Source organism: Tachypleus tridentatus, chromosome 11, assembly GCF_004210375.1.
Source record: "Tachypleus tridentatus isolate NWPU-2018 chromosome 11, ASM421037v1, whole genome shotgun sequence".
NCBI lineage: Eukaryota > Metazoa > Arthropoda > Merostomata > Xiphosura > Limulidae > Tachypleus > Tachypleus tridentatus.
Window position 1 is genome coordinate 82,906,099 of NC_134835.1, and position 15,363 is coordinate 82,921,461.

The window sequence follows — 15,363 nt, forward strand, 5'->3', positions numbered from 1 at the left end:
CTGAACAATGTTATGGTATATAAAATGAAATACAATTGGGAAGAAAGTTACTGAAATACGAGTTTAACAGCCAAAATATGTAATACCTTCATAACTAAAAAAATACAGAGAATCTGATACATCTTAAAATTTTTGTTCAGGAATAAAACTTACTTGATTTCACCTTCAATCAACACAATGATCCCAAGCAAATATACAATGTGATTAACAAATATCTTGAGGGTAAACATAACAATGGAATATTCATCACGATGTATTGGTCTGCACAGGGTCACAATATGAACATTCCTGAGGCTGTATGGGCTTACGTAAAAGTTGATATCAAATGCCGACGAAAAATTGGGCAGAATTATGGGGAGTGATGCAGAAAATTTGAAGAAATATTCATTAATCGTGCATTGATAAGCTGCATGGCACCACATAAACAAGCCATCATGATTTTGTAGCGTCAATAAGTTCATCAACTAATTGTCATTGCTCACAGTCTATGACTCTCGTATTCACCCATATCCCACTTTTATGCAAAACCTTATTTGTCAAATGATATGGACATGCAGTTATTATAACCTAAGTTTAAACCATTTTCAGTTGTAGGAATACATAATAAAATACAATAAAAACAAAACAAACGAAATACCAAAAAATGTACAACTAGTTGAAGAAAGACGCAAAAATAATTATTACTTGCTGATATCAAAGATAACGTCGTATATCGAGGCATTTTAGACACCTAACATCAAAGTCACAGTTAAACCTAAACTTGGAAACGTGAAGAATAAAGGTTAGACTTTGCTTTAGAAGTATCAAGGTAGGAATTTCAGTGATTTTGTATATTTGTGGAACGTTTAATGAGTTTTATTAACTGAAAGTTCTAGATCAATCTTTCAAATTTCATAATTTATGGTTATAACAAGCTTTTGTTGCCTGTCTAGGAAACGTTTCCACAATCCAATAAAAAATTTTGCTGAGTAAGACAAGTAAGTACTTGAAACAAACAAATCCTGATATACGAAAAAAACTTTATTTGAAATGTAAAAAACACATTATTTAAAATGTAGAAAATGCACCAAAGAAAAACTAATGTACAGAGGGATAAAAAACTTAGAAAGCTCTTTTCACAAAACCACAACCCAACAACAAATAAATAAGATCACTTACTAGTGTGTACGTAGTCTATTATTGCAAGCATTACGTTGTGAATTTTGTTCATATTAATACAGGGCTTGGCATGGCCTAGCGCGTAAGGCGTGCGACTCGTAATCCGAGGGTTGCGGGTTCGCGCCCGCATCGCGCCAAACATGCTCGCCCTTCCAGCCGTGGGGGCGTTATAATGTGACGGTGAATCCCACTATTCGTTGGTAAAAGTGTAGCCCAAGAGTTGGCGGTGGGTGGTGATGACTAGCTGCCTTCCCTCTAGTCTTACACTACTAAATTAGGTACGGCTAGCACAGATAGCCCTCGAGTAGCTTTGTGCGAAATTCCAAAATAAACAAACAAACATATTAATACTACACCTTGACGTGACTAGGCCTCCTTGGGTATTCTGATCCCAGCAATAATACCACTAAAACAGAAACTTGTAAAAATTAGATTAATAAAATAAAGGCTATGAATCGAAAGAGTGATTAGAGCATTGATATGGATTACATGATTTCATGAATATATATACAGATATCACATTCTCAATAATACATCAAGTGAACAAGTTCCCATTGGAAGCAGTACAAAAGTTAAGTTGGAAATATTCCAGTCGTATGCTATGATACTAATAACGCAAAGAAACCCTATTAATTCTGCACATACTTCAGGCTAAGCCAGTTAAATAATGTACAATCAACATTAATATACTACACTAGATATAGGCAGTACCACAACTCTTCGACAAAATGTAGACTTATACGGTAATAAATGAAACGGAATCACGAATACAAAAATGAAATGCAGTAGAAAACAAAAGTTGCAGATATATGACTTTAACAGACAAAAATTGGAGATACCGTATATTAGATCAATTTTATGTTACGAATGGTTGTAAAATATAATCTATTTTAGACGACGTAAACTTATGGCTTAGAGAATTAAAAAAGTTTATTTTGTAATATATTACATTTTAATATTGTATATCTTGTATGCATATAACCCATGCGGTTATTTATATCGATAATTTAGGATAGCATATTAATTCATTAAGCTAATAGCAGCCAAAACATGAATATTTTTTAATATTAAATTTGTTATCCTTCATGTATTGAAATTATTTCGAATGTGACTTTTGTTTTCTCTGTATTATAAATACTGGTTCAGTTCAGTTCAGTGTAACTTTTATTGTGCTAAACAACGATAAATCACACTCATATTACTGCTCCTTTGTTTAGATTTTTCGCACAAAGCTACACAAGGGCTGTCTGTTCACAGCCGTCACTAATCTTGAAATGATAGGCTAAAGGAAAGACGGGTAGTTAACACCAACCATCAAATCGTGGGCTGAACTTTTCTAACCGAATTGTGGAATCTGACCGCGTTTCTTTTAACGCACATATAGTCCCAAAGTGCAAAGCGCGTTTTTATAGCAATAGATTGCGAATCATGAAACCCTCAGATTCACTGGGTTTACATAGTAGCCACTGGCCACACTCAGCTTAAATTAATAATTTTTGATATTTTAAATTCATTCATACAAACACATACGTTGGAGAATATATGATCTTGTTTTGACTTACACAGTTTTTACCACGTAATAATTAAATTCTACTAATAATGTTTCTTTTCCTTTATTATTATTATTTGCTATGAATGAAAAGTAGAGGCAATTCTTGAACATCTTTACTTAGTCATTATTTGAGCGGAGTAACTTTAACCATTACAATGTTTGTGAAAGCAGCCGTTTCAATGGAAAACGTAAAAATCGTTTGGTATGTGCGAAAAGCCTCATTGGCGCTGGATATAACATTGGCATTTATAGTGTTATTAACACACTATCATATACTTTCTTCATTTTACTCAGACATTCATATCAATAATTATTAATGTAGTACTCTTCCGTTGACGCTGTGTTTACTGGACCCACTACAATGCCTGTTGTATCCAGGCTAGCCTTTAGAACTCTGGTATTGGGTAAATTGAATCGTCATAACTGGATAGAATATATATAGTGCGGTTGAAATATCATTATACAATTTTCTTTACTTTCACTGAGAAGTTTTGTTAAGAGTTACGTAGCCAACACGCAGTAGGGTATCTTATTGGGTTGCATTCAGGAACGTTAACTTTCATTATGTAAAGATAAATTGCTTTATATATGTTATCTAAATCATTATCTGACGAATGTCTGTGTCTACTTATGACTGATAAACTAGTGGACCAACATTCACCTGTCCTGGCATGGATTTTTAAAGCTAGCCCCGAGGAAGTGAGATATGGAGGGTTGGCGTATGGGTCTCATATCCTATATCTTGATCTTACATTGAATGGGTACATCAATTAACCATTACTTGACAAAAGCCGCTGCACGTGTATGTGTTTATAACTGGCAAACTATTAAACCAGTTTTCACTAAATTTAAAACGAACAATTAACCCTTATTTCCATAGGAGTAATATGCGCTATGCTTGGTTTCGATAGGTGCACATTGAAATTTGAATTTCCTTTGTTAACCTCTGGAACACTGATTTTGCCATCTGTTGAACTGATTCTTCAGCTAATAAATAATAAATTGAATGCAGTCTATAAATGAAAAAGGCTCGGATATTGGGTAAACTATTACAAACTTGCTTTAGAGTTCATTATGTGACTTCTGGTTCCTGGAGCAGGAAATTATCCACCAGACAAAAACTTGTGTAAGACTATTAATATGTTTTATCATTAAATTAGAACGAAGATTATTGATGCAATGTTTTACAGTCTCAAGGCAATTATCATTCCTGTTATACACAACCAGTGAGATACATCTCAGCTTGTATGTACATGAAGAATTCCTGTATCACCCCTCAACTTCTCTTCTCAATTTAAGTTCGATAGAAAGTGTATTACGAAATGAATCTCAACTGTCTTAATCCCGACTGAGTTTGAAGCAAAGAAAGAGACTGAAAACAATGTACAACTCAGTGAAACAATCTTTTAATTTCGAACAAACACAATCAAAGGCAAACACAACTGAATGACTTACAGATAAGTAAGTAGTATGTAAATAATATTGTCACGATTCATGTTTGTGTTCCAGACTGATAACAAACGAAACAATGTCAGTCTTCTCAGGAAGGAGGTGCCACCCTAAAGAGTGATTGTAGCACTTACTACAATATAAGGGACGTTGTATCCTTAAGGTATCACCTGACCTGACAATATCTATATGGTATGCTACATCTTACAGGAATCATTCCCACAAAAAAGTACACGTGCTAATCTAGTTGAATGGCTTAACTCAGCAACATTAGGTAACTAAGACGATAAGTGACTCACCTGACTGACATTCTATATTAAGGTTGTATACTCAATGTACACGAATATTTTAAACATATCTTATAATAACTAAAAATTGTAGGACGCACACAGTTTGGTATATGATGTATTGTCCATTTATGTATTTTTTCGAATCTTATAATATTTTTTCTGATTTTAACATTTGTTCTTTATATGTGCAGGTTTAAAACAATAACTAGTCCAGGAAACCATTAAGTTATTTCTCTTTAAGCTACATTTGTTGTTTTCAACCTGCCACCCAGTAGTACAGTAGTCTGCGGACTTACAACGCTAGGATCCGGGTTTCGGTATCTGTAGTGGGCAGTAGCACAGATAGCCCATTGTGTAGCTTTGTGCTTAATTACAAACAACAACATTCTCAACCATCAATAAATATTTTGGTGCCCTGGTAGAATATCGGTTAATAGGACATGTTGGGTGAGCATCTCGACAGCAATATGGTTGTTTATTTGATATTTAGAGGTCATGGCCTCATCTCTTTTGTAACGAAAATGACCAGTCACGTGATTATCACAAGTTGTCATGGGTAAAGGCGAGGTTTCATGTAAATTTGGGAATGTTGCATTTAGTTCTTATGGTCAAGAACACCATTTAGTCAGTATAATCTGGATTCTTTTCTTGAATATTCAGTCCTTTGAATTATTAAAGATGATCATTTCACGTAATTAACAGGAAGTATACAGATTGATACTGTATTTGTAATAATAAACATTGATTATTTCGTATTACATTTTGTGTACAGTCTCATTATTTCATTTTTTGTTGATTCATTTATTATGAGATGTATTATTACTTCCTATTCGATATCTTGAATGAATTTCCTGTTATAAAGTGAACGTATCCAATATAGCTCTAAAGTTCATTAAGTTGCACTTGCATACCACGTCAGTCTGATCCTTTTTACCTTCAGATCATTCCAGCCATATCTAACTTGTAACGCAATACCAATTAAAACATCTTACAGTGTTTAATATGGATTGTTGATATTGTATTACATTTTGTGTCCAGTATCATTATTTCGTTTCATATCGGCCCATCTAGTAGGAGATTTAGAATTTCTACATAATTGATCTGATGTCCTGATAGCTAATTCACCTATCCAATAAAGCTCTAAAATCAATTCAGTTTCACCTAGATATACCACACGTTTCCTTCCTTCTTTCAATGCATATGAATGAAACTGGAAAAATCACTTTACAGAACAAAAGCTTTAAAATTAAAACAGAAATCCAAAAGCAAACACTGAACTAAATTTTAAAAGCAGAAAGACATATTAAACATACTTTTTAATATAAGAAGATAAATCATTTGACAACCATATTAAAATAATGTGTTGTATATCACATAAATCAACAATATGTCCTCCAGTTCACTGGTCGACTTTCTGCTGGTCATGGTAACCTGATATCTCTTGAGATTTCATAAGAACCTTCTCAGTCTTTTCTAGCTAGCTCAGAGAAGGCATGCGTTTTATTCTGGTAGTTAAAAAGGATCTCAGTGCTTCTGGGAATGGTCTTTTCCCCAGTTATAATGTTCCCAGAACTCCACAAACTTGACTGCTTCTTCTTGGCAGGGATGCTTTTATGCATGTAACTGTTACAGCATTAGAGTTTCCTCATTTTCATCCAGGATATGGTAAACAGTCTAATTTAGATGCTCATGAATGTCCAAAGTGAAACGTCTTAGAAAATGGAGGACGTTTGACAGCTGATGATTCACTTCCACATTAACATCAAGAACTATGGGAGCTTTTCCCACTGATGGCTGTTCTACTATCACTACTTGATTTGTTGATTCTAGAATGGTTGGACTTTCCTGGTACTTGGACAAACTGCATAAATATTTTAGTCTGGAAACGTCTTGTTAGGTTTTTAATACAAAGTTCTTTTTCTCGCGTGGATGCACATCGGGTGCAGATGATGCTTTTCCATTTAATACCCACCAATAGGACACTTCATAACAATGGGTAAGTACCCAGATATTTAGCTGGATCAGGTTTAAAGACATATGTATATATATATATCCATAAAGTTATATACACATATCTTTCCATATATATATCTCAACATTACACATCATCCAACGGACCAGTAGCTATAAACAGAGTGTCTATAGCTCATTTATTGTCATGGTACAGTCTTCTAGAAGATAACCACATATGTGCAGTTTTAACTTTTAAAACTTTTGTTAAAAATTTTAATGAATATAACTGAGTACTTGAATTATTTCGTGAACTCATTAATTCTTTTGGTAAGTGGGTGATGACTTCTACATATGAAACATGGTAATTTATTTTTATCTTATTTTTGTTATTATGTCTTTATTATGAATGGTTTTATTTTAATTCTTAAATACTTTAGTGATTGTTTCTTAATTATTCTTTCTAAACGTTTCTCACATCCATTGTACATGTTCATCAAAAGCCCTTGAGTAGTTTTAAATGGTAGTAGTTAGATTGACTCCAACTTGAGGATCATTTTACAAAATGTAATTTATTTAATGTGTGATTAGTCAGGTGAATACAAAATGTTATTGTTGCAGTAAAGTGAATAGTGTTAACATATCAAACTATGTAAAAAATAACTTGGAATGTATATCGTATAATCTGATGAAAGTAGTAATTTTCAGCTTTATTTTCCAACTATCATTCTTAAAGCTACCTTTTGCAATTGTTTAATTACAATATTTTTTCACATAATTTGTCAATTTTGAATCAATTCAACCTCCTCACGTTCCACTCAACGCAAAGCGAATTTCGTTTTCTTTTAAAACTTCATTTTTAATTTTTAACCAGAATGAATATCAGCTACTTAAACAAAATTAATTTAATATCTTTTAATCTTAGTCTACTTTCTCTCTCTACAGATTTAAACGTTTCCCCTTCCCCCCAAAGTTATCAAAATATGTACACTTATTGTCTGACCTTTTGCTAGGAATAACAATTTTGTTTCGGCGTAACTGTCTGCGATTCTTAAGATGACAATCATTAATAGCACAGCTTAATTGATATATTGTTTTTGGAAATCTGTTTCATGTATCTTCTCTCTATCTTTAATTTTGCACTTTTAAGCTCCAGTAAGATGCTTTCTGGCACCATTAGAATGATTCTTTCCTCATAGTTAAGCCACTTCCAACCCAAAATGAGAGCTGTAAGTGGTAAACAAAACAATTGTATCAATTTTCTCAGTTGGTTCTGTACAGTGCTGAAAGTACGGACCGTTAATACATTTCCTGGTACTAATTGGTCACAGCAATACTAAGCCAATTCCTTTCCATTATTATATCGCCAGAAAAAGTGAACAATTATTGAACACAAAATTTAAACCAATTATGAATCACAGACTGTTTGACCTCCAATTGAAGACGTCCCAGAGACTTGGTAAGGAAACCTTTTGCATCGTGTTTAAGGACTAGTCTAGAAAAGCCACTTTGAACGAGGCAACTGCAATGGCTGCCCATTTCGCCTTTGTCTCATTTATTTTTTCTCTGTAATTTACGGATGATTAACAATGACATGGTTACATACTCACTGGGTGAGACAACATTATTGTAATCTTATACAATCTCTGTGCTCTATCAGACTGGACAACCTTTCTCAGAATATTTGAGAACAACATAAACTATTCATTACTCTTTTTCTGTGACCATAGGTTCTGTTAATCATAAAATGCATTCATCTATTTTATTTTTGCTCACTGAGAAAATATTATTTTGCAGATTGTCTACATTATGTCTAGTCTCTTGTTTCTTTCAATCTAATCTAAGAGACAGATTCAGATTTCTCTATTGAACTTCCTATTATTTGCAGTCGTTATTCTTATATGAAAAGAAAACATAAAACACTAAACATATCACAGCAAATAAAATTCAGTCAAACCATTGAGGAAGTACGCTGTTACTAGTAGTAAAACTAATATAATTTTAAAATGTATTTGCAGATATATTGATTAAATGCCAAAAGAAATCGTTATATCTTTACACATGACAATTTTCAGGTCTCTCTAGAATATTGTGCACAGTTTGTTCTCTCATGTAAGGAAGGGTAATGACTTATTGAAGTGGACTCAGAGAAGAGTTATTGATTCCTGGAATGAAAGACTTGTTTTATGTATATAGAAGTTATAATATATTTTTCCTTGAGAAAAGAGGAGCAAGAAGGTTTACAAGATTTTAAACAGGAATTAGTTAAATAAAAAACTTTTTTCTTCTTTTTTTTATCTGATTTATAAAGAAAAATAAGATTTGGAAAACAAAGAGAGGTTTGGTTTGGTTTGAATTTCGCGCAAAGCTACTCGAGGGCTATCTGCGCTAGCCGTCCCTAATTTAGCAGTGTAGGACTAGAGGGAAGGTAGCTAGTCATCACCACCCACCGCCAACTTTTGGGCTACTATTTTACCAACGAATAGTGAGATTGACCGTCACATTATAACGCCCCTACGGCTGAAATAGCAAGCATGTTCGGTGTGATGGGGATTCGAACCCGCGACTCTTAGGTTACGAGTCGAGTGCCTTAACCACCTGGCCATGCCGGGCACCTTCAATTAAAAAAAAAACACTTTGGCCAAAACTGCTGTTAACTAACAACGAAAAAGAAACCATTAAAAACTGTGTACTTTGTGCACAAACAGCTGGAAATGAATGTCTGGGTTACGTATATAAGTTTGTGTTTTGCCTTTTTGGATGCTTACAGTACAGTAATAGATTGGAAAAACCACTTGTAACATTTGGCCAAATATATACATCTATGTACATATATACTGTTTCAACACTGTAAGGTGTAATCTTTTCAAAGCTGTTACTACAATAGAAAATGGTTCAAACTTATATTGAGGGAGGGGTACTTAAAATGGCCATGTAATCAGAATAGAATCGTAGAAGGTATTTTTATTACAGACACTACAAATCTACTTTCATTCTAAATTTAAAGGCTCAAACTAACAACTGACATGTCACATTATATATCGCTTTTGCATGCGCAGTTATTTAGAGTGTTTGTCGTACAAGTGCAGAAAGGTCATAAGAAAATGTTCAATCAGTGTAATTGTCAAAACATGCACAATAAGTATAGAAAATATGGAGCTCTGTGCTATTACAGTTTATGTTTCACATATTTTTCCACAAAGTAAGCATGGTTAATTACATGCAACTCTGAACTATGATAAAGGATTCTATACATGTTTATATAAATTGTGTGGAGAAAGTTTTAAAAATATTCTATTGTTGGAAAAATATATACGGTCTTGTTTGGTTTCAGCATAAAGTACTTGATAAAAATATGTATCATTATACTCAGCTAGACAACAGATAGTTTATCACGATTAATACATATTTTGTTAAAGGTAACCTCTAAATGTTAGTTTGTGGCATTGATTGCTACAATTAGCTTAGCATTTCTTCACAGAACAAAGAAGCAAGTGTGGTAGAGTAGTGTTTGAACTTGAATTACTAGGAAAGACATTCACGTTCTTTTATCAAAAAATAAGGTTGATAATCACATTTCAGTGAGTCGAAATCAGTATCTGCATATGTGGAATTATTTTTCTACAATGTTCCCTGAATATAAAAAAATAAAAAATTGATAAACTTTACCCCAGTGTAAAACTGTCATCACAAGTTATCTTTTAAAATGGTGTCGTGTGAATAATCTGAGGGAGACAATTGTTGTTGTTGGTTGTTTTTTCTTAATTAAGCACAAAGCTACACAGTAGGCTATCTCTGTTCTGCCCACCATAGGTACCGAAACCTGGATTTTAGCTTTGTAAGTCCACAGACATACCGCTGTGCCAGTGGTGGAGCGGGAGACAATTACTGTGACTTGTGAACTGTTAGACATCTGAACTATAGGGAAGTGATATACTGCGCTTAGAAGCTGCATAGAAGTTTAGAAAAATATTACACGAATATACATAAATAAATACATATTTTGCAATAGTTATGGAATAGAAAAATTTATGAATATTAAACTGGTACTGTATCAGAAATACTTTTTCTCAAGTGGCTGTTTAGGATAAGAATATGTTGGTAAATCTAATAACAATTATAACAGATTTACTGTTATACATTTATTTTAATACCCATGTTTATTTCAGTATAGTTTTCTTACGCATGTGACGTATATTTTTGAATGTGTATTGCGCAAGTCCTAACTATTCTCTAAATTTGTAGAAGATTCTCGAGAGCAAGAATCAACAATATGTGATCCACGTGTTTTCTAACATTGTTGAACGTCCGAGAATCTCGCGTGATTCGTATAAAAGCAGTTAGCCGAGAGAAAATGATTATTATTTGTCAGCCACAATCAGTATACTATAAGCCTCGGAAGCTATAAGTGTGATTAACACATTTTAAATAAAACTACAGAATTAGACCAGAAATGTTCATAGATTTCGAACATTATAAACCGTTCAATTACAGTGAATTAACTTCGCACATTAGTATTTTTACGAAGACATTAAATATCTTCGTCGGTACAAAGTCAGCCACATGAACCTTAAGCGGGATATAACAACATCAACTCAGAATCAAATTGCTCGACGATTCAGGTGTGTTCTAGACTGGATACAATGTTGAATGTTGTCCGTAAGTTTGTAAAACTCTTTTACATTAATTTGATACATATCGAAATTCAATTTGTTTGTTTGTTTGTTTAGAATTAGGCACAAATCTACACAATGGGCTATCTGTGCTCTGCCCACCACGGGTATCGAAACCTCGTTTTTAGTGTTTAAGTCCGCAGACATACCACTGTGCCACTGGGGGGCTCGAAATTCAAGGAACTGCTAAACTAAAATTAAAATTTCCGGTTATCTGAAATCATAATACGCATCGAACGTAACATAATAAATCGGAGACCCGTCCAAGATAAATTATAATACGTAACACAATCTTATCTTACATTCTGTTTAACATTTATCTTATCCTTACACCCTTTGGTGAAGTATAGGTGTTGAGGAACACAGTGGTGTTAAAATGATTGGTACAACTGCGATATCTGTTTTGCCTTAACTGCTTCTGCTCTCAAGAATTGTCCTGACCAGTGCTTTCGTGAATTAGGTCAACAGTTACAAAGTATATCTAACTTTTTGTTAATTTATTCTGAGATTAGCTACGGACATTAATGGTTATAATCAGACGGCCTTAGAGTTCGCGCCTGCGCGAAGATTAAGCTCTATAGAAGAATATGCATCAGATTAGATACTGGATGGTTCCATATTTGTGTCGAGCAATAAAGAAAATTCAATAAGCAAATCTCGTTAATGTATAGGCATTTAATCATTGGTGCAGTGACGTAATATTTCCGTAATTACGAAATCTCACGCGTTCACTATTTTGACATTATTTCTTAACAAAAATGGCAGCTAATCGTAAAAGAAAAGTTGACGACGAAAACCGGCAGTTTTATGATGATTGGACTGTGCAATACTGTTTTGTTCAACAACAGAAGAACGTGATTTGTCTGCTGTGTCATTCGACAGTAGCAGTGACGAAAGTATTCAATATAAAGCGTCATTGTGAATCGAAGAATAAAGATTTCTACAACGTTGTCGGTGATGAACGAACAGCTGGAACTGAATCTCTGCGGCGGTCGCTGAATCACCAGCAGAACGTTTTCTCAAAGCAGTCAGCAGAGTTAGGTGCAGCATGTGAGGCCAGTTACGATATTTCGTTGATGATAGCGAAATCTGGCCGACCGTTCACTGATGGTGATTTTGTCAAGCAATGTATGATTACTGCATCGGAAAAGTTGTGTCCGGAAGCAGTTTGCAAGTTACAGACGGTGGCTTTGAATCGTATGGTACCACTGTTGATGAAGCATCGAGGAAAGCAGAACAGACAGTTGGTGAAGTTGCACTGTATTATTTACCAACAGAACATGTGCAGTAAAGAACTTGGTTTTCAGGCATTGGAGGCATTAGTGACGAAAACCATTAATTTCATCAAATCGCGAGGGCTCAATCACCGCCAATTTTGAAGTCTTCTTGAAGAAATTAATTCAGACTATGGTGACCTTGTATATCACTGTGAAGTACGCTGGCTGAGTCGATGGAAGATGCTCAGAAGATTTTGGGAGTTGATTCATGAGGTGATAGAATTCCTCAGAAGCAAGAACAAAGACACAGGGGTGATTTCCATGACTGATCCAGCATGGCAAGCTGATTTGACCTTTCTAGTCGACATGACACAACAGTTGAATGATCTGAATTTGAAGTTGCAAGGCAAAAATCAGCTTGTCTGTCAGCTTGCAAATCACGTCTCAGCTTTCAGGACAAAGTTGCAGTTGTTCTGGCAGCAAGCAGTATCAGGCAACTTCGTGCACTTTTCAGTCACAGCTACAAAAGGATCAGGACATTGACACACAAGTTTATGTTGGGAAGCTAGATACCTTAATTCAATCCTTCAACTCACGGTTTCATGACTTTGACCAATGCAGATTGTTGATAAAACATTTTGCTGATCCGTTCAGTGTGTCAGTGGATGACTTGTCAGCAAAATATCAACTCGAACTTACTGATCTCCAGGCATCTGATGAAATGCTTGCTATTTACCGAGAAAACAGTTTGCTTGACTTCTACAAAACGTTGCCTAATACATTTGATAATCTGAAAGAGAACGCACTTGTCCACACCAGCATGTTTGGCAGCACGTACTACTGCGAACAGGCTTTATCGCATATGAAACTGAACAAAAACAACACTCGCAATCAGCTGACTGATGATCATCTGGAATCAGTCTTGCGTCTTTCAACATCAAACATCAAGCCGAACATTTCTAAGCTCGTAGATGACATGCAGCACCATCCATTGCACTAACTTTGTGAAAGTTGACGTATCATAACATTTCTTAGAATAATGTACAAACTCTTTGATGTACTCGTTACTTGTTCTTAAATGTGATGTCCATCTTGTGTGAAACAATTGTGGGACGATTTTAATCTTCACTTCTTTGTGGCCCCCAACGGTTACAAGAAGTCTGTTTGTGGCCCCTGACTCAAAAAGTTTGTGCACCACTGGACTAGAGGGAAGGCAGTTAGTCATCACCACCCACTGCTAACTCTTGGGCTTCTCTTTTACCAACAAATAATGGGATAATGGGATTGATCGTAACATTATAATGCCCCTACGGCTGAAAGGGCGAGTTTGTTTAGTGTGACGGGGATTTGAGCCCACGACCTTCGGATTACAAGTCGAGTTCCTTAATCACCTAGACATGCAGGGCATATTAAACAGAATTAAGTGCAAAAATGTAAATTTAAAAATTCAAAATTATTACAGTACCAAAATGCAAGAACGAGTTACTATGTACACTATCAGTATCGCAAAGGTGTAAGAAAGTAAATGTAAATGTAAATTAAAAGTAAACAAAGTGGATTTAACCTTATTCCTTATTCCTAAGAGTATCTTAAGACTGCGAGCTCTTGTTTAGAAATACCAGCAGTTCACATTTTTCGTATATCTTCATAATATTAACTACCTTGTCATGAACACAAAAGCCCAATTTGATGAACTGTCAATCCATTTGGAAACTATCAACTTGAACTTAATGTTTTAAAATTACTCTACGCGTGTCGCTTCTCAATACGCTGAATTGCAAGAACATGTTACTTTTAATCCAACCTCTACGTTACAAGTTACAGTTATATACGTTTTACTATTAATTAAAGTCCAAAAATATTGTAATTATTACATTGGAAGCTACAACTGCTTTGGTAGCCTGTCGATACAGCATTCAATAATGAGGCTCAAAAAAACCTACAAACCTTTTGAAACCGGTATATTTTTCTAAAAATTAGTTGCATTTCAGGTGCAATAATTTCAGTATTTCAGCTTTTTTTTTTCAGCGCAAATGATAGGTTTGTACAGTGGTTTACCTGGACCACACAACGTCATTGCTGGATATAAAACCAAAATGAAAAGTCACTACTTGTACGTGATGTATACGTTTTAAGTGATTCAACATAGCTCTTGTACTGTTGATCTTATTACATTCTATAGAGGGTAATCTGTATTTGACTTTTTGTTTTTCTATTTTTATTGAAATGGTTTCAAACGGAGGTTCCATTATTTTAACCTGATGAAATAAAACATATCAGTTTGAGAATTGTGAACTAAAGCATGATGAGAACTGGGAGTTAATTTCTCTAACTGAAATTCAAGCCCCGTGTTGAACGTAGAAGGTAAGCAAGGAAAAGCAACTCATAATTTGACATGAAAATCAGTAGACATTCAACATTGTTTCATGACGATAGGTAAAGATTGAAGTAAAGTTTAAAACATTTCGAAATCAGTAGACATTCAACATTGTTTCATGACCATAGGTATAGATTGAAGTAAAGTTTAAAACATGTCGAAATCAGTAGACATTCAACATTGATTCATGACGATAGGTAAAGATTGAAGTAAATTTTAAAACATTTCGAAATCAGTAGACATTCAACATTGTTTTATGACGATAGGTAAAGATTGAAGTAAATTTTAAAACATTTCGAAATCAGTAGACATTCAACATTGTTTCATGACGATAGGTATAGATTGAAGTAAAGTTTAAAACATTTCGAAATCAGTAGACATTCAACATTGTTTCATGACGATAGGTATAGATTGAAGTAAAGTTTAAAACATTTCGAAATCAGTAGATATTCAACATTGTTTCATGACAATAGATAAAGATTGAAGTAAAGTTTAAAACATTTCGAAATCAGTAGACATTCAACATTGTTTCATGACGATAGGTAAAGATTGAAGTAAATTTTAAAAGAATTCGAAATCAGTAGACATTCAACATTGTTTTATGACGATAGGTAAAGATAAAGATTGAAATCAGTAGTAAAGTTTAAAAGATATTTCGAAATCAGTAGACATTCAACATTGTTTCATGACGATAGGT